Genomic DNA, 20,348 nt, shown 5'->3' on the forward strand with positions numbered 1-20,348 from the left:
CCCAACTCAGACATTGGATTGTCCCTAATCCCGACCAGAGGAAACTATGGTCGGATATTGAAGAGACACAACTTCCATCGGGTACATTGAAAGATTTCTTACTTACAGCACACTCACATTCTTTTCTGAATGCCCATTTGTCACCTACTATCTTGGCCGCCCTGAGGGCTTGGCTGTACTTTAAAAAACATTGTAGAGGGGCGGACACTCTTTATCCCCTAAAGTTACCCATATCGGCGATCAGATACCTGATACCAGACATTAATATGAAATCATGGGAAGACCGAGGCATCCATTATCTAGAAGACACTATGGTAGATTCACGTATTCAGCCATTTTCTTCTCTTTCCCGGGAATTTAACCTGCCGGAACGGGAGTACTACAGAAACTTACAGCTTTCACAGCTCCTCAAGAAAGACACAAACGTACAGTTTTTACTTCCCTCTAATTTGCACCGCTTCTATACAGATCAACAAAACAGCTCAAGGGGGATTTCCATAAAATACATGGGACTTCAGGGAAAAAACCTGTGCGAGAAATCGCACAATATGGAGGCATGGGAAATGGAACTAGGAAAGGTTTTTCTGATAGAGCAATGGGAGAGGGCTTTCAAATTGACACACAGGTCCACTAAAAGCACTAATCTGCGAGAAATGCAACAGAAAATCACACTTAGATGGTACTTAACCCCGAGCCGCCTCTCGAAAATCTATCGCACAACATCGTCCGAGTGCTGGAGGAGTTGCGGGGGATATGGATCTTTGAGCCATATCCTCTGGTACTGTCCTAAACTGGGTCCACTTTGGAAACAAATAGAGCGTGCTATCTACAACATTACAGGAATGCAAGGGAAACTGGATCCAGAGACGGCGATACTCTCGCTTGACCTGGACAAATTTCCTAACACGTATCAAACAGTAGTTTCACACGTGCTGTTGGCTACCAGATTAATTATCCTTAGGCATTGGCGAGATACCGCAGCCCCATCCCTTTTGGAAGTTATGACTACCGTGCACACACATAGCCAATACGAAATTTTGCATTCTTACACATTAGGGAAGTATGAGGAAACGAACGAGTTATGGGCTCCATGGCACAAGTGGTACTTGATATACAGCAATAAGGGTCAGCCCGCCTTCACTGGGAGTGAATAAGGGAATAGGTAACGCTACTTTTATCATGACTGACTTAATTGTTTCAAGTTCTGAGTTTTGAGTTGTTATAAAAATTGTTATTCAACATATAAACCAATTGATTAATGACAACCTGCAGTCGGATAGGGAGATTTTAGTAATTTTCAAAGTACACTTTGTTAAAATAAGCTCTTCCGCTTCACCTTATAACTAACAAAATGAATCATAGCGGGGGAGTACCCGCTCGGGGGGATGCAATCTCCTAGGGGGTTCACATGGGTCCACCCGGGCGGGTAGGCCCTACATATCGTCCAGGCCCTTACGTGTACTTGTTCAGTGCACGGGGGATGTCACTATTTTGGTAAAGAATTGCTATTTGCTGGTTGCGGATATGTATATCCAAGTGTAACTAATTGTCGAAGCCTGTACTGACTGTACTTTGTATGTTTTTCTATAAAACTCTAATAAAAATTATTTGAAATATAAGAAAAAAAAAAAATAGAACCTTAAATTATTATATTGAAAAATTACACACTCTCATTTCTCAGAAAGAAAATTCTAGAACTTCGAGGGTGTATATCAGTTTAGTATATCAGTACACTGTATCATTCAAGTGCACAGAAGCGAAAGCCTGAACAGAAAACTTTCATACATTTTATAGCAGTCCAAGCAAGGTCATGGCCAAGACTGCAGTCAGAGCTATTCTATGAAGAAGACTATACGATAATGGGCTTTTCATCTTAATGTTTGATTAATATAGGGCTGAGGAGAGCACTGAATTGATTTTATATATATTGGTAACATGAAAGATAATACATGAGCAGGTTGTCCTAAGCATACTGAAGTCTTAGTTTCCTTCTTATGCATGTTTCTGGAGAATTTGTTTTAAAAGCGGTGACAGCAAATAAAAAAAAAATGCTAATTTTTTAGAACGTTTTTTAAGAACATTATCTTAAAATTTATAATAAAAAAATTGTAAGTTAATCTAACAACAACATCAACTAATATCTTATTTTAGGATAATGCTCAACAGGGTCAAAAGTTGTCCATAGTTGTATTTTGACAGTTGGCAGATCTGGCTATTTTGGACCAGATCTGAAAACATCTTGTTGCACTTCTTTCCTGTCCTCTATAATCACTGATCAATAAAAGGTTAACACTTTAGCCAAAGAGTCCAAGGTTCTGTCTACACATTTAGCTACATTTGCATTTATAAAGTCAACACTAAATTCTTCCCTTTGTGGCTGATACTAATGGCTAGGGAAGAGATTCAAGTTCAGTTTGAGCATGGGTTCAATGTGAACCTAGTATGTGTGTGGGCCCAGTAAACAAATGTGTAATTTTGCTACCATAGCAGCCAACTCCCAGTAGTGAACTTCCTTCTTATCTTTGAACATTGGTCAGATGCCTTAGAAGGACCAAGAAGAGGGCATTATAAAAGGTTAGGTTCCCAGCAACCATATTGACAATGTAGCTATGATAGTAAAAGCATAGAGAGCGTTGCTGCTAAAATGCATAGAGACAGTATATTGTAGGACTTGTAGACATATCTGTAGTTCTCTATAATAGACCTTTACTGATCCTTTATGTAGCAAAATGTTGTGTAGCTTGAATCTAAGGAGGAAAATATTTTTACATCCAGTGCTGTTGATTCATGTCTTGCAGCTTCTTCACAGCCTCTCCACATGCACTACAGTCATAATAGGTATTCACAAGGCATATTTCCTTATTCTTGCTGGCTACAATGGATTTATTTTCATAGTCTAGTCTTTTCCACAGGGACAACACTGATAGCTCACTGCACATGTTTTTTTCACAAGGCATATTTCTTAATTGTTGCTGACTGCAATTTTTTACAGTCTGTCTCTGTCTATATGCACTACACTGATAACTGGCTGTGGGTATCTTTTTACAAGTTATATTTCCCAATTCTTACTGTCTGCAATTTATTTTTCAAACCTTTCGCTAGAATAGAAAGTGAATTTTGGGTGACATGGGCCTCCCACCCCTACCCAAGGGACGAGTATGGGAGTCCACATGTCAATATCACCCCTCCAAGGTGGGACATCTATGATATTAGATGCCTTGCTTACCTTATCCCCACCACCCTAAAGCGATAACGCACTAAAACTACCCACCATTAAGCAGAGACCGAGGAGACAATCACTAACCCCTCAACCCCGTTTGACCCGCACTTCCCAGACCCACCTCCCCCCCAACACCTCCCCCCGCCTACTTCCCTGATCCTTCATCCCCCTGTCTCTTCCCACCCTCCAAGACCTAGTATTGTTACCTGTTGCGGCTCGGGTGCCCAAATTAGATCACCCAAGCAACAACTGCATACGCTTACAGACCGAATCATCATGCGGACACCCGCACTATTATTCTAACTCTCAGATCCTCCCCTGAATAGTTGCACCACAAGATAGAACAATGAACTATGGTACCTAGTAGTACTTATTATAAGGTTGATTCAATATCGCGCATTTCCCCGTGCCTACCATCTGACCCCCATCTGGATTCTACACTGTGTGCACAAGAGAACCTATATGATGCCAAGATGTTGAGTAGATACTGTGTGTTTTTTTTCACAACACCCATTGTTCATTGTTCACTTGCTCACTTGATATCTAATCTCAAAGCGAATGTATGATGATTCTGTAATCTTGCTATGTTAACATTTTCTTCAATAAAATTTATTTTTGAAAAAAAAAAAAAAAAAGAAAGTGAAACTTCTGACTGTAAGAGATGGTCGTTAAGACGCCAGTGACAGGATCTGGTGTAAGCCTGCGAAAGTATAAGTTCTAACATAATGAGAGCATGGTCCCACCATGTAATGGGTGATATGTCAGACTCGACCACATAGGGGATAAGTGGGGCTGAAATAAAAAAATCATCAAAATGTGAGTACATTTTATGAGCTGGGGAATAAAACGTGAACTATTTATCAGAGGGATGTCTGATCCTTCATGAGTCAATGAGTTGATACATTTACGGAAAGCATTGGCTTGGGACGTAATCTTTTTAGAAGGTATAATAGTAAGGAGCCTTTGTCTATCTCTAGTGGGTGACATAACCAGATTAAAATCCCCACCAATAATCATAAAAGGTTGTGCACAGTATTAAGGGGAGTCAATCTAGCCTGTATTAGTGGCTTAGAGATTGACAAGAGTAAAATCTCTCTATTTAAGGAAGTCATCTCAAACAAAGTTGACTTCATCGCCATTCAGGAAACCCATTTCCACAAAGACTCCACACCTTACTGCCCCCAGAAGAACTATCTGCACATTTTTTTGAGAGGAGAGGAGTTCTGATGACTGTTGGAGGCTCTATGTCCTTTTCCCTATCCATAGCTATTCTGGATCCAGATGGAAGATATATCATACTCATATGTACCATTAATAACTATAAGTATACTTTGGTTATCGTATATACCACCAACTCACACTAACTGAAATTTCTGCGCAAGTTATTTACCAAAATCTCCAGGATGCGTCAGCGCTATTTTGTTGCGTGTGGGGATTTTAATTGTATAACATTATGTAGATATTCGCCAGCACACCAAGGATCATCAATTTCTTCCAAATGTTTTTTTATTCAAGAAAAATCACATCACAAAACAGTGTAGTGCAACATTTTAGATCTATGCAGGACCCCTTCATCAGGCATGTGATGATGCCTGAAGATGCCTGTGATGCCTGTCATCACATGCCTGACGAAAGGGATCTTGTGTGGCTCCGAAATATTACACTACACTGTTTTGTGATGTGATCTTTCTTCAATAAAAAACATTTGGGTGAAATTGATGATCCTTGGTGTGCTGGACAATATATGCATATCGCTTAATTTCCAGTATCCAGCTGGCAGTCGCTACAGCACCCAGTAGCCTAAAGAGCGTATTCGAGAAATGTTTGCGATGGAAACATGGAGTGTGGACTTTAACCACTTCAGCACCGGAAGGATTTTCCCCCTTAATGAGTAGGCCATTTTTTGTGATACGGCACTACATCACTTTAACTGACAATTGCGAGGTCGTTCGACGCTGTACCCAAACAAAATGAACGTCCTTTTTTACCCTTTCAAATTAGAAAACTTTCCGAATTGGAAATCTATTCGATTTTGATTCAAAAACGTTTCAAATCGATCTGAAAATGAATAAATGAAACACATTCCGAAAACAAATAAAACAAATTTAACAAAATTAATTAATGTAATGTAACGAATCAAAACAATTTTTTTCGCTCTGCACATGTCTAGTTAGATTTTTAATTTCCTTTATATTTTTTCATAACATGTTTTTCCATCTATACATTATAGCTACATTCGTTACTCTTATTTCACATATTTTCATAATAGATTAATATGCAGCATTCGCTCCTGATTAGGGATGAGCTTTGTGTTCGAGTCGAACATACGCTCGACTCGAACATCGGCTGTTCGCCCGTTCGGCGAATTCCGAACGTTATGGACCGTTCGCGCCAAATTCGTGTGGCGCTCACGGCCCACAATGCACTGCGTCATCGCAGTGCATTGCTGGCTCATGATCGGCCAAGCATGCACTGTGACCCCGCATGCTTGGCCAATCACAGCGCCAGCAGCGAGGAGAGCCATGATTGGCCACAGGCAGGATGCCTGTAGCCAATCACAGCTCAGGCTGTGTAGTACACGCCCAACACTATATAAGGCCGCCAGCGCGGCGGCCTAGTGTAGTGTATTGGCGTCTGAAGCAGTTAGTGGGTGTTCTGTGTACCTTCAACACAGTACACACCGATCGTTATCGGCCGATTTTCGATCTTGCTCTTCTGTAGTGGTTGTTGTCTGTGTGTCCTGACCGCAGTATACACCGCTATATTCACCTCACCTATATAGCTAGTGATCTATCTTTTATAATAGAGCTTGCAGTCAGTAGTGTTAGGAGCTTGTGCGTGCTGTCTGCGTGCTCTGTACCCAGTACACACCGCTATATCCACCTACATAGCTCTTCTCTATTTGAGCCCACTTGCCATCTGCAGGAGTTATTGGAAGTTGTGTGTGCCTCCAGCACAGCACAGTATACATCTGTATATACCCCTTTATCTCTGGTGTTCTATAATAAAGGCATCTGCAGGAGTTAGTGGGTTTTTTGTGCCTCCAGCACAATATACACCTGTATCTACCCTGTATTGCTGTTCTCTAATAGAGGCATCTGCAGGGCTTAGTGGGTGTTGTGTGACTCAATTACAGTATACCCCTTTATCTCTGGTGCTCTATAATAAAGGCATCTGCAGGAGTTAGTGGGTGTTGTGTGACTCCAGCACAATATACACCTGTATCTACCGTGTATTGCTGTTCTCTAATAGAGCCATCTGCAGGGCTCAGTGGGTGTTGTGTGACTCCATTACACTGCTGTTTTACCCAACTCCCTTCAGGCCATTAACATGTCTGGAAGGCCAGCAAGGAGAGGCAGACAGGCGTGAGCCGATAAAAGAGGGCAAGAAGGCTCTGTGTCTAGAGACAACAGTGCTGGTCGTGGACGCAGTGCATTGTCATCAGCACGTGGCCATGGGACACGCTTGTCCTTCTTTTCGGCAGCTGGACATGTTGAACCGCAACATGCCAACGACTTGGTAGAGTGGATGACCAAGCCCTCTTCATCCTCCTCATCCTCTCTCACCCAGTCTCAGGGTACTAGCAAAGCAGCTGCCAACGCATCGTCTTCCCTCCTCTCAATGTCATCATCAGTGACTCCTTCCCTAGACCCACCACGTCCTCCTGAGGAGTCTCCTGAACTCTTTGAGCACAGTGTTGGGTACATGCTCCAGGAGGATGCCCAGTGTTTTGTGGGCTCTGATGATGACACTCAGCTAGAGGAAGGCAGTAGCGTGAGCGCAGAGAGAGGGGATGCTCAAGAAGGACAGCAATCTGGCAGTCATGTTCCACAAGCTGCAGCATACTGCCAGGTTTGCTACAGCGATGAAGAGGGAGGGGATGATGAAGGCACTGACTCCACATGGGTGCCTGGTAGGAGAGAGGAGGAGGAGGAGGAGGAGGAGGAGGCACATGTCCAACGAGGCAGGATGCCCTCCGGGGGCCAGCTTAGGGGCAGCACACCGACTGAATCACACCGCAGAGCTCCACCTGTGCAGGGCGCTGCCTCTGCGCGTTATTCTAAAAGTTCTTTGGTGTGGGCCTTTTTTGAGACGAGTGCATCAGATCGCACCGCTGCTATTTGCAACATATGTCTCAAGCGTATCTCGCGTGGCCAAAACATCAGCCGCTTGGGCACCACATGCTTGACCAGACATATGTTGACCTGCCATGCAGCTCGTTGGCAAGCGTACCTCAAAGACCCACACCAAAGAACAAAGCGGACCTCTCCTTGCTCCACATCAGCTGGCATCTCCAACCCCACTAGACCTTCAGTCTTCTCTGAAACCTGCTCTGAGAGGAATGAAGTTGTAGAATTAGGTGTGTCACAGCCAAGTGCTTCCGGGAACTCTGCTAGCGGTACACCTACGTCCGATTATAGCAGGCAAATGTCCCTGCCCCAGCTGCTGGACCGGTGAAAGAAGTTCACTCCCAGCCATCCAAATGCCCAGCGGTTGAATGCTAGCTTGGCTAAATTGCTAGCACTTCAACTGCTGCCTTTTCAGTTGGTAGACTCGGCCCCCTTCCGGGAGTTTGTACAATGTGCGGTTCCTCAGTGGCAGGTCCCCAAACGCCACTTTTTCTCACGGAGGGCGATTCCGGCTCTCTACCGGCATGTGGAAGGCAATGTCCTTGCCTCGCTGGACAGGGCGGTCAGCGGTAAGGTGCATATTACCGCTGACTCATGGTCCAGCAGGCATGGACAGGGACGTTATCTGTCTTTCACGGCCCATTGGGTCACTCTTCTGGCAGCTGGGAAGGATGCAGGACAAGGTGCAGTAGTGTTGGAGGTTGTTCCGCCACCACGCCTCCAAAATGCTACTATTGGTTGTGACACACCTCTCTCCTCCACCCCTCCTCTTCTTCTTCCTCCATGGCCTCTTCCAGTGCTCTGTCCTCAGAACCAGCGGTGCTCCGTAGGCGTTCCAGGGGCTACGCAAGTACGCAGGCAAAACGATGCCATGCCATGCTTGCGCTGGTTTGTTTGGGGGACAGGAGCCACACTGGGGCGGATGTTTTGTCAGCTCTGCAGGGGCAGGCCGAGAGGTGGTTGACGCCACGCCAGCTTAAGCCAGGAATGGTGGTTGGTGCCAATGGCACCAACCTCCTATCCACCCTCCGACAGGGACAACTGACCCATGTGCCCTGTGTAGCTCACGTCCTTAACCTGGTGGTGCAGCGGTTCTTGGGCAGGTACCCCGGCTTACAGGATGTACTGAAGCAGGCCAGGATAGTCTGTGTTCATTTCCGCCGATCATTCAATGCCTGTCCTCGGCTGGCTGAGCTCCAAAAGGAGTTGAATCTGCCCAAGAACTGCCTTATATGTGACATGCCCACCAGGTGGAACTCAACGTTGGCCATGCTGCAGCGGCTGCACACGCAGCAGAGGGCCATCAATGAGTACCTGTGCGACTACGGCACCAGGATAGGGTCAGGGGAGCTCGGTTTTTTCTCACCACGCCAGTGGGGCATGATCAGGGATGCATGCACTGTCCTGTCACCGTTTGAGGAGGCCACAAGGATGGTGAGCAGTGACAGTGCATGCATCAGTGACACTGTACCTCTTGTTCACCTCTTGGAGCATACGCTGCGTGGAATAATGGACAGGGCACTTGAGGCAGAACAGAGGCAGGAAGAGGAGGACTTCCTTGCCTCTCAAGGGCCCCTTTATCCAGACAGTGTTCCTGCTGTGTCACCCATCACACAGGAAGAGGATGAGGAGGAGGAAGAGGAGGAGGAGGATGATTGTGTCAGCATGGAGGTGGAGGCTGGCACTCAGCATCAGCAGCAGCAGTCTTGTAGGGATGATTTACAGTCCCAAGAAACACGTGGACTTGTACGTGGCTGGGAGGAGGTAGCTGCAGATCATGTTGTCCTTAGTGACCCAGAGGACTCCGGACCAAATGCCTCAGCTAACCTACGCTGCATGGCCTCCCTGATCCTGCAAAGCCTGCGGAAGGATCCTCGTATTCTTCGGATCAAGGAGAGGGACCATTACTGGCTGGCCACTCTCCTTGATCCACGGTACAAGGGTAAGGTTGCCGACCTTATCTTGCCATCGCAGAGGGAGCAGAGGATGAGACATCTCCGGGAGGCCTTGCAGAAAGGTCTGTGCAATGCGTTCCCAGAGACTGGGAGGTTACAAACTCCTGGTCCTGGACAACGTGTTGCTGAGGCATCGGTCAGAAGGAGCGGTGGAGAAGATGGCTGTCTGACTGATGCTTTCAGACAATTTTTTAGTCCGCAGCCCCAAGGTATGATCGGTTCCAGCAACCATCGCCAGCGTCTGATTTACATGGTGCAGGAATACCTAGGGGCAAGGTCAGACTTGGACACCTTTCCCACCGAAAATCCTCTGGCTTACTGGGTCTTGAGGATGGATCACTGGCCAGAGCTTGCACAGTATGCAATTGAGCTACTGGCCTGTCCTGCATCCAGCGTTCTTTCGGAACGCACCTTCAGTGCTGCTGGTGGCTTTGTTACCGATCACAGGGTGCGCCTGTCCACCGAATCAGTTGATCGACTGACCTTCATCAAGATGAATCAGTCTTGGATCACCCACAGCTACCAAGCACCTGAAGCTGATGTAACCGAATAATTTTTTTTGAAATATCACATCCCTTCAAGACTGCCTATGCTGATGCTGAGTGACTGTCCTGTTATGTTGATTGTCTATCCTCTTCCTCCTCCGCTGATATGTTGGAAGAACATTTCTGGTTCTGGGTGATGCCATCAGCCCAATTTTTCTGCCCCTGTTTAACAGGGGCGTTTAAGTACAATTTTTGATGCAATGCTTTGCAGCAGGGCTAATTCCTGCAATAAAAATAGAGTATATGGGAGAGGTTGCAGTGTCGTGGCACCAGCACCAGTGCCTAAGGCCCAATTTTTCTGCCCCTGTTTAACAGGGGCGTTTAAGTACAATTTTTGATGCAATGCTTTGCAGCAGGGCTAATTCCTGCAATAAAACTAGAGTATATGGGAGAGATTGCAGTGTCGTGGCACCAGCACCAGTGCCTAAGGCCCAATTTTTCTGCCCCTGTTTAACAGGGGCCTTTAAGTATAATTTTTGATGCAATGCTTTGCAGCAGGGCTAATTCCTGCAATAAAACTAGAGTATATGGGAGAGATTGCAGTGTCATGGCACCAGCACCAGTGCCTAAGGCCCAATCTTTCTGCCCCTGTTTAACAGGGACATGTAATTACAATTCTTGATGTAATATTTCACAGGAGGGCCCGTTCCTGTGCCCACCCAGAGTAACTGTGAGGACTTATAGTGTTGTGGCACCAGCACCACAACCACCAAAGGTCAATTTTTCTACCACTGTTCAACAATGGCATGTAATTACAATTCTTGATATAATCGTTCACAGCAGGGCGCTCCAGCGCCCACCAAGAGTCATTTTCAGGGCTTACAATGTTGTGGCAAAACCAACACCTTGTTCTGCCATTTCTGCAGAGCATATAGGGCAGGCCCCTACTTTCAAACATCCAACTTACAAACATCTCCTACTTGCAAACGGAAGGAGACAACAGCAAGTGAGATGAAAAAAGATGGACGACAAAACAAATTATACAGGGGTGATAACCCTTCCCTATGTTTTCCAAAAAGCTTAAAAATAGTTTTTTTGACTGGAGCTACACTTTAAAAATGTACCAGTTGAAAATTACAAACAGATTCAACTTAACACAACAAACCTACACAGTCCCTGTCTTGTTTGCACCGCCTGTATACTGCTGTTCTGAGTATATAAGGCCTGGGGGCCAAGCATTTCCTTTTTTTAATATGGGTACAGGGTTCCCCTTGATATGCGTACAAGACCCAAAGGGGCTGGTAATGGGCAGGGAGGGCTACCCATGCCATTTTTCTCAATGGTTTTCAACCATATTGCAGGAGCCAGATATAACATTAAAACCGCAAGCAGTTTTCAATGATGTTATTTCTGTTAAATGTCATTTTGTGCAGGGACTGTTCTAAACATGGGAAACACGTGGCACTTCACAGGCATACTACAGACACCCCCCAGGCACCATATTTAAAGGAATATTTCACTTTTTTTTCACTTTAATCATCATTAAAATCAGTGCTCCCGCCAAAACGGCCATTTTTAAAAACATTTTAGACATTGACCCATGTCCCCTGGGGCAGGAGCCAGGTCCCCAAACCCTTTTTAGGACAGTATCTTGCATATTAGCCATTAAAATTAGCACTTTTAATTTCGAACGTTCGAGTCCCATAGACGTCAATGGGGTTCTAAAGTTCGTTCGAATTTGGGGTCCGTTCGAAAGTTCTGGTGGGAACCGAACCGGGGGGTGTTCGGCTCATCCCTACTCCTGATGATTTGGATTTATCGACAAAACAAGCCAAGATTTATATCTACTATGGTTACCCCACTATAATACTATATTGCATATGTTTTTTTCTGATATGGTACAATATACTGTCCTATTATGGTCCCATTTTATGTGTGTTTGTGTTTTTTTGCTATTTTGCTGTATTCTGCAGGATTTTATCCTCTATGTACCTACTTGTGGTCATGAGTCTTTATTGCCCATGTTAATAAACATGTCATCATGTATCTTTTACCTCTGTGTATTCAAATATTACCTGCCTCATTCAAAGTCCCAAACCTTTTATTATGATTCAAGAGCCTGTGCATTACACCTGAAAAGCACTGATTGCAGTCACAATACTCTGCAGTCTTCAACGCATGCATTTTATAAATGTTGATTTTATATTTTATTAGCATGGGTACATGTATAAATAAATAGCAAAAGGTGGATTATGTTTTTTTCACACTCAACAGAACAAGTAACTCACCAGGGCTAGACAAACGTTTGAATAAGCCTGTTATTTGTTACTAACTACAAGGCAACTCGGCTCACATTCTGACATAATATTTTTTCAATAGAGGAAAAGGGTAAGCAGACTTTGGTCACAGGGTTATGAACTAAACTTTTCAGCTGCCTGCTCTTACCCTTAGCCTTAGGATTTCCCCTCTCTGTCTGTCGCTGTCCACTCTTCCCCAGCTTTGTAAAAGGGAGGTAGGCTTTAGGTACTCCAACTGTAAGTTTGACTCTAGTGCTGGGGATCTTATTACCATTAGAAAATGTAGCTATGAAGTTGTTGTTATGCACCCTTGAGGCGGAGAAAAGTGGCACATTAGCAGCATTTGCAGGCAAGTGACTTTTCTGTGCTCTGGGAAGAGTAAGAAGAAAAGAGCTTTAGCAGCCACTACACTACCTCTTGTGTGAGTCACCACTAGTGGGGTAGGAAAAAAAAACAGCTCCACAGAGCCTCTCTAGTTTGCCTCTTCTATATGTTTGCCATTGAAAGAAGTTTTGAGGTAGGACAGGTAGCCTATAGTCACAGTGTTTAATGCATAACTTTTTGCTGCTTCCTGCCCTTCCCTGAGGCTGTCGATTTTTTCTGTTCGCTGCTGGCTGTTCTTTCCCCTGCATTGAGGAAGGGCCTGTAACCTATAGTCATATATTTTCTCCCTGAAACATTGGGTGGCACATTTACTGTTCTAGAGTAACTGAATAGACCAGGAGAGGAGGTAAAATAAATTATCACTACTCAACAAATAAAGATATAGTAATGTACCGTCATCCTATCAATTCGAGAAACAAGATGCAGCAAATTTGAGGCAACTTTGGACTTTCATAATACGGTAAAGACTCACATACGAAAATGCATAAAAAATATAAATTTATTAAGACAAAACATGATTAAAGTAGCCCTTTAAGGAGAAAGTACAATACACATAAGCTTGAATCTCTGAAACGGAACTGAAAGATTAAACGTGTATCCATCCGCGAAGCGGGGGATCAGATACTTGCCCTTTGTCAGTTCAACTTCTACATGTTTCGCAGTGAGACCGCTTCTTCAGGAGTGTATTTCAGAGTTTTTTTATGTGTAGATATCTCAGCGCAGGGCTGACACAAACCAATAGTACATCTCAGGCCCAGAAGGGCAATTTCCTGGGCGAGTGTGAAAGCCAGGTCACAGTACAAAGAATAAAAAACATTTAGATGCTTATCATAAGATAAGATAGATGGCGATGAGGCCTGAGGGGCGGGAATTTCAAAGGATGGAACTTAGGAGCTGAAGCTGATGAGGGAAGGCCTGCTAAGATTGTCGAGATATGAAAAGACATTTCATCATTTAGACTGAAAGTCCATTCAAATACAGGTGAGGTAGATTGAAATTCATCAGGCTTAACCATAGCCAGAAATCCCTCGATCCAAGCTTCAAGTGAATACCACCGCTGCTGTCAGTGCCATCATGCAGCTGCATGATGGTGCTGATAGTGATGGTGTAATGATGAAATGTCTTTACCGTACCATGAAAGTTCAAAATTGCCTCAAATTCACTGCCTCTTGATTATCCAGGAGAGGAGGCAGGAGATGGTAATAGAAACAGCATGACAGGGCTTAGCCCGGGATCTTACATATGCTCTAGAGCAGTGGTCATCAACCCTGTCCTCAGGGCCCACCAACAGGCCAGGTTTTATGTATTACCTTGGGGAGATGCAGACTAGAATACTGCAATCACTGAGCATAAAATGATATCACCTTTGATGTATTTCAGTTATCTTGCAAACCTGGCCTGTTAGTGGGCCTTGAGGACAGGGTTGATGACCACTGCTATAGAGTACTTGGGGGGACCACTAGTTCAGAGGAGCCTAAGGATGAAGTCAGTGAGAAGGAGGGAGTACAGGTGACTGTGCTGTCATCATCCTAAAATGATTCAGAGGTTTAGGTCATTGCTTGACAATTTTAGTGTGGCCCCATGACCCTCTTTCTTGGCTTATACAAAACCTTTGAAACTCATTTTGAGACTTCTCTCCAATTACTAGAGGCCACAAATGTTGTAGTGGATGCAACAGGGGTATGTTGTGGATGGGGGAGATGTGAAAAGTTAAGTAGGGGCTGGATTAGTCTAATTAAGGGGTTGTTCACACCAACCTTGGGAAGTCATTTTTATTCATAGAAGCTGTGCTACAGCATATATGAATGGAACAGCTGGGCAGAAAGGGTGGGTATAGTTGGGCACTCTTGATAAATGCCTGTGAGAGCCCCTCAATTCTTTTAACCCCCACTTCACTGGAAGATTAAAGCAGAGGTGGTGGTGCATCGAAGGAGGAAAATGACTACTTAACTAGAAGACAGGACCAAAGGGGACACATTATACGAAAGGTGTGTAACTTCCCTTGTGCTTTTTTTGTACATTTTTAGGTAAAGTTTGATACCACGAGGCAATATTTCCATATCTCATGACCTACCTACCAAAGCTTTTATATGTCCTCAGGATCTTGCCCATCTCTGTTCCATCTTATGTTCTTTGCTATGAGATATCAATAAACTCATTTAGAGCCCAGCCATGTTAGCGATTAGCATACCATGTACCAACCAAAATCATATGAGGGAAATTGGGAGTTACGAATCTCTCCAAATATTTTAGGGCAGAAAATTATTATTATTGCATTTTAAAATGTAAATTGTACTTGTCCATTAATACTCTGTACTGGGCCAAATTTGAACTGTTTATGGTACATCTGGCTTTATCTACTCTGTTAGAATGACTTGTATATACCCTGGTATATTCTACCTAAAACCAATAAAAAGTTTGTAAAGGAAAATGGCCAGAATATGTTTTCAAGATTTCCCCCCATTGATTTCAGTGGGTTTCAATTTAAAGTTCAAGGTCAAGTTTAAATTCAGTCTACTAGTGGCTTAAAGCAGCCCCTGACTTCTTATATATCCCAAGAACTGCAGTGGTAAAATCTTCCAAGTGGATTCAGTCTCTCTTTTCTTGTGCTTTTTCTGTTATACAAAATAAATGTAAAACTAATGTTCAGAGTTGTCTGTTTGAAATACATACTTTTAAATAGAATGACCTGATTGGAGATTCCCATTTAATTACTCATTGTTCTTCATAATTAATATAGAAAAAAAACTTGAGTGCATGATTTATTTACATACTTTTCCCATTATACATAGGAGTGATGCCAAGGTTAAAATACTTTCTGTTATGATGTGCTTTGAAAGCTTTTAGATAGGAAGCCACTTTAAAAAAAAATTGTAAATGGTGATGGTGACACATTTATTTAAATAAAATTCTGTGCATATACTACCCATAAGAACTTTTCTTAGGGGTCTAGAATTACAGTAAGTCATAGCACAGCTTGATCAGAGCTTACCAGGAAGTGGTGTGCTATCGCCTAAACTGAGTATGTGATAGTAAGCCTTTTTGTTTGCAGTTCAAGTGCAATTTCAAAAGATGTCAGGCAAACTTGAAGCAACATTTCAATCATTTCAATTTTTAAGCTCTGGTGGAATCTAGATGGATTTTAAAGGTTAAGCCACACTTGATGTTGGTGTCCTGTTGTCTGACATGTTGCAGCTGGAAAATGCAGCAACCAATTTCTTCACATATTGTATATCTGTTTTTCCATTTAAAGTATGCTGTAAGTCTACCTAAAGTTGATCATTTTAAGTTGCATGTTATTCAGTTCACCTGCTTGGCAACTTTTTGCAGCAAATGAAAATAACTACAAAACGACCAAATAGTGCACATATTAACCTCCCTGGCGGTATGATTCAGTCCGGTTTTAGGTGCTGAAAGTGGTACAATTATTTTGCATGGGAATTTGGCGTTTTATTTTGTAGTCCTGTAATTCTTAGGAATAACTCTCTTAAATCTGTTCAAACCAGAGTCTAGCAGACATCCCGGGTATGATAAAGTTTATAATATAATAAAGAATACTAAAAATTATTCAATAATGTAATCAAATCCAAAAACACTGAAAAAGGGACACTTTTTGGTTGCTATGGGCAATCTCAAAATTCCAGGCAGAAAAAACAGTATTTATAATGTAAAAGTGCATGCAGGGCACTGCACAGACCACTAGGGACAAAGGGGGATGTGTATTTTTTAATACAGCACTGTAATCTGTAAGATTACAGTGCTGTGTGTGTTTTGTGTATTTTTACTTTTTTGAATTTGCCGCCGTTCTCCGCTCCCGTGCGCCGTAACGTCGCAGGGAACGGAGCTCGGCGGCATTCGGCACTGTGAATCGAGCGGAGGACGGCTCGCTCACACAGTGCGGGGGACATCGCTGGATCCAGGGGACAAGGTAAGTAAGTCTCCCTGTGTCCTCCCCTGCATCCAGCGAAGCGATCCCGAGTCTGGCTCGGGGTTACCGCTTCTATCAGCAAATTCCTAACCCGAGCCAGACTCGGGATTACCGCTAGGGGGGTTAAATAAAGCTGCAAACACTAATAGAGCATATCCCTTTTAATATAAAACTGTAAATCAAAGTGTTGCACTAAAACCAGCCAAATATAAAATAATTTCCCATAATTCATTAAACCTGAAAGCATTTAGACAAAGTGTAGAAAACACTTATAAACAATAATTAAAGGTTGAAGAAAAATGTCCATGGAAAATCACAAAACCAAAAAGAGTACCGTGTTAAGCATGCATCAATCCAAAATATTTGTAATTTCCAAAGTGTGCCAATAGTATTCGCCAACACCCATTCATTTTTTAAGGTGTGGCCTTACGACACCACAGTTCCCCCCTTTTTCAGAGTGGTCAACATGAGCTCAAGGACATTAACCAGCGACATTGACACCTCTCCCTCATGGAACACTAAGTTCGATGCCTATACCCAGCACTGAGTAGCCCCTTCCAGATCTCTATCAGCTCCTCGTGGTGCAATACGTTAAGATATAAATTTATTAGGGTAAAATTACACTTACATAAATAAGTAAACAATGTGCATTATAAGGAAATCAATCAGATCGTAGCTCCAGTTCAATAACGGCATGTGATGATATCACATGAAGGAACCATCCAGCGTGTTTCATCAGCAAAAGGATGTCTTCAAAAGCACGGAGACCCTCCTGAATCATCACAGAATTATACTGGAAAACCAAGCCTCACTCCCAGTTTTGCTCATGCATTCTTTTGAGATACCACTGAACAAATAGGCTGCGGGACCAAGCCTTTCTCTGGGCACATGCAACCTAATTACAGATCTAAAAGAAAAAAAAAAACAGCACATCAGTAATAACCACAGCCTGACCTGGGATGATTAGTAATATATTACAATTCTCATATCCCACATAAAAAAAACTCTTAAAACCTACTATAAAAATAGAAAATAAAATAAAATAAAAAACTATATATGTATGCATTCATATATGTGCATATCATGGAGGCCACCTTTGAATTAATGTTTTAAACAAGTCTCATACTTCAGATATGACATATCTCATTAAGCTCTGAATTCTTACTGTAATTATTAAAAGAAAGACATAAGGAGGGTTCAGCAAGCGCCTGACCTCTCAGTTGAGGGTGGAGCCAGCATCTTTATAGGATACTAGTCTTCAGAATCCTGTAGCTTTATATGAACCCTCCAGCTTGCAGCCAAAACTGGATTACCACATTTAGTTTCAATATTTTTTATTGTGTTATACATAACAGAGTGGACAAATGATTAAAAGTACAGCTCATATAGCTTGTTCAACAGCATATGATAACATAAACAACCCATAGTTATAGGAGGATCACACTTTTACAATTGGGTGATTTCGTAACATACAGTTAACAGTCAGTAGAATAAGGTGAAAACAAGGGATAAAATAGAAAAGGAAAAGCGGGGATGGTAGGTCCCGCCTATAGGCACCCCAAATGGGAACACACTGTGCCCAGAGGCGAAGGACCCCCCCCCCCTCCTGTCTCAGTATTGGCAGCTATCACTATAGCAGTCTATGCTAGACTGGAAACCATATACTTAACATGAGATCATCTAGATGTATTAGGTTGTCTTTGACTACGAGCTAACCGTTAGTCTATGAACAAAACTAGAAAAAAAGAGACAGTAGAACAATGAACTGATAGGTAACAGGTACCCCATCCGATGATACCATTGCGCAGGATATGACCAGTTTGGAGGTGAGTCAATGTGATGCACCACATCAACGCACAAAGAGAGAAGGGGCATACGGGGATAGCGGAGAGAGAAGGATATAGAGAAAGAAGAGAGAAGAGAAAAAAAAAAAAGAGTAAAAAAAAGGGGGGGGGGGGAAGGGAAGGTGGGCAGAGCTGGCGTCATGTTGCAGGTGAATGAGCAGGCAAAGTGGACGAAAGTGGTCAGATAATTCACAGTTGTAGACGGGCATACCAGGAATCTCAATCCTCCCAAAATTGCGCAATTTTGGCTAATCGCCCTTCTGTTGAAGCAAACATACGTTCATATGCTCCATGCAGTTGCACCAATCGCACAATTTCTGTACAAGAGATCTGCTCTGAGGACTTCCAGTGACGGGCTATTGTTAATCTGGTAGCTAAAAGGATATGCGTAATTATATAGCGAAGTCTATAAGGGTAGTTGTCTATACCAATGGTTAGAATTGCTAGTTCAGGTGAGGGGCTTATAGGGAAATGTGTGATCTCAGATAACAGGCGGAATATATCTGTCCACAGTGGCACAATTTTGGGGCATTCCCAAAAAATGTGATAGAGGGCCCCTGGGAAGTTACACTGTCTCCAGCAGGAGGCATCTATTGCGGTGTCATATGAATGTAATTGATGAGGCGTTAGGTATCATCTAAGATTGACCTCGTGGGTAAGTTCCCACAGATTGGCGGATTTTGTGACTGTGAGATTGAAACGCAGCGCATATTGCCATTGGTGTGGAGATATGGGAATTTCAAGATCTCTTTCCCATTGCAGCATGGGGGGAAGAATCTCGAAGGTGATCTTACCCTTGAGGGTAGCGTAAAAAATAGAGATGCCTTTGGTTGGGGAAGTGTGATTAGTGAAATATTGCCAGATTTTCAGGGGGAGGTATAATTGGAGATGTGGGTTTCGGATTAGACAGTGCGAAATTTGAAGGTACCTGTAGTATTCCTTCAGGGGGAGTGAGAAAGTGTGCTGTAGCGAAGTAAATGGGTGTATAAAATCTCCACTATACAGATCCGCAATATGGTGCACACCTCTATCTGTCCAAGAAGACACCTGCATGTTGGGGATTATTAGATTGAGAACTTCTAAAGGAATAGGGGCTTGGTAAGTACAAGCGGAAGTAGGTAGATTTTTAAGAAGATACTTAAAAGCCCCTACTGATGCATGCAAGGTTGGAGAAATACTGCGGTCAGCTTTCTTCAATTTGGGAAAACTGAGTAGCCAGTTTTTGAGGTTTTTGCCAGGGATTTGGGAAGCTTCTAAAGAACTCCAGTGGTTAGTGGGTTCAGAGACGAACCATGCTCTCAGCTGTGCTAGAATTGTTGCATTATGATAATCCTGCAAGTTGATGTACCCTATGCCACCTACTGATTTGTGTTTCATTAGGAGTTTTTGAGAAACTCTGTTCCTTTTCCCTTGCCAAACGAATTTCCTAAGAAGGGATTGAAGTTGCATGAAATAAGATGCGGGTAATGTGATGGGAAGTGCCCTAAAAAGGTATAGCAGCTGAGGGAGAATGATCATTTTGAATGCCGCTAGTCTGCCTGAGGTAGAAAGTCTTAGTTTGGAGATTTTGTCTAGTTCCTTTGGGAGATTATGCAAGAAGGGGAGAAAATTGGCATTGTAGAGGTCGCTTGTATCGCTAGTCAATTTAGTACCCAGGTATTGGAGAGAATGTGTAGACCATGCATATTGATGACTGCTTTGCAATTGTGCCTTTTGTTGCGCCAACATCTCTAAGGGAAGAATGTAAGATTTAGAGGTATTGACCTTATAGTAAGAAACGTTGCTAAATTTGTCAAGAATAAATTGCACCGAAGCCAGGGAGGGAGCAGGGTTGGTCAGTGAGAAAATAATGTCATCAGCAAAGAGGCTGATCTTATGCTCAGAGGTTCCAATGCGGAATCCCGAGATGTTCTGCTGGGATCTAATTTTTGCTGCAAGGGGTTCAATCATAAGGTCAAATATCAGAGGTGAGAGGGGACATCCTTGCCTTGTGCAATTTGTTATGGCAAAGGTTGTTGACAACATGGACAGGCAGTATACCTGGGCTGGGGGGGAAGAGTATAAGGCTAATATTGCAGTGAGGATAAATCCATGGAAACCAAATT

This window comes from Lithobates pipiens, unplaced genomic scaffold (assembly GCF_037356315.1).
Source record: "Lithobates pipiens isolate NorthernLeopardFrog02 unplaced genomic scaffold, aLitPip1_a1.2 Scaffold_27, whole genome shotgun sequence".
Lineage (NCBI taxonomy): Eukaryota > Metazoa > Chordata > Amphibia > Anura > Ranidae > Lithobates > Lithobates pipiens.